We start from the raw sequence: 992 nt of genomic DNA, 5'->3' as shown, positions 1-992 counted from the left end.
CCAACCAGACAGGATCTGCCAGAGCGCCAACCAGACAGGATCTGCCAGAGCCGCCAACCAGACAGGATCTGCCAGAGCCGCAACCAGACAGGATCTGCCGAGCGCCAACCAGACAGGATCTGCCAGAGCCGCCAACCAGACAGGATCTGCCAGAGCCGCCAACCAGACAGGATCTGCCAGAGCCGCCAACCAGACAGGATCTGCCGGAGTCGTCAGTCAGCCATGAGCGTCCAGAGCCGTCAGCCAGTCATGAGCTGCCCTCCAGTCATGAGCTCCCCCAGTCATGAGCTGCCCTCCAGTCATGAGCTGCCCTCCAGTCATGAGCTGCCACTCAGTCCGGAGCTGCCACTCAGTCCGGAGCTGCCACTCAGTCCTGAGCTGCCTCTCTGTCCTGAGCTACCTCTCTGTCCTGAGCTACCTCCTCTGTCCTGAGCTACCTCTCTGTCCTGAGCTACCTCTCTGTCCTGAGCTACCTCTCTGTCCTGAGCTACCTCTCTGTCCTGAGCTACCTCTCTGTCCTGAGCTACCTCTCTGTCCTGAGCTACCTCTCTGTCCTGAGCTACCTCTCTGTCCTGAGCTACCTCTCTGTCCTGAGCTACTCCTAAATCATGTGGGGGCTTGGGGGATTCTTAGGCCAAGGTCGTGGGCGAGGGTCGCCACTCAAAGGACGCTAAGGAGGGGGCAAAGACAGTGGTGGAGTGGTGTCCTCGTCCTGCGCCGGAGCCGCCACCGCGCGACAGATGCCCACCCAGACCCTCCCCTTGATTTTAGGGGTGCGCCCGGAGTTCGCACCTTGAGGGGGGGGGGTTCTGTCACGTTCCTGACCTGTTTTCTGTTGTTTTGTATGTGTTTAGTTGGTCAGGACGTGAGCTGGGTGGAATTCTATGTTGTGTGTCTAGTTTGTCTGTTTCTATGTCCAGCCTAATATGGTTCTCAATCAGAGGGCAGAGTGGTAATCGTTGTCCCTGATTGAGAATCATATATAGGAGGCT

The sequence above is a fragment of the Salvelinus sp. IW2-2015 genome, linkage group LG4q.1:29, assembly GCF_002910315.2.
Source record: "Salvelinus sp. IW2-2015 linkage group LG4q.1:29, ASM291031v2, whole genome shotgun sequence".
Lineage (NCBI taxonomy): Eukaryota > Metazoa > Chordata > Actinopteri > Salmoniformes > Salmonidae > Salvelinus > Salvelinus sp. IW2-2015.
The sequence above is the reverse complement of the archived record's forward strand: the minus strand, read 5'-3'. Positions refer to the sequence as shown.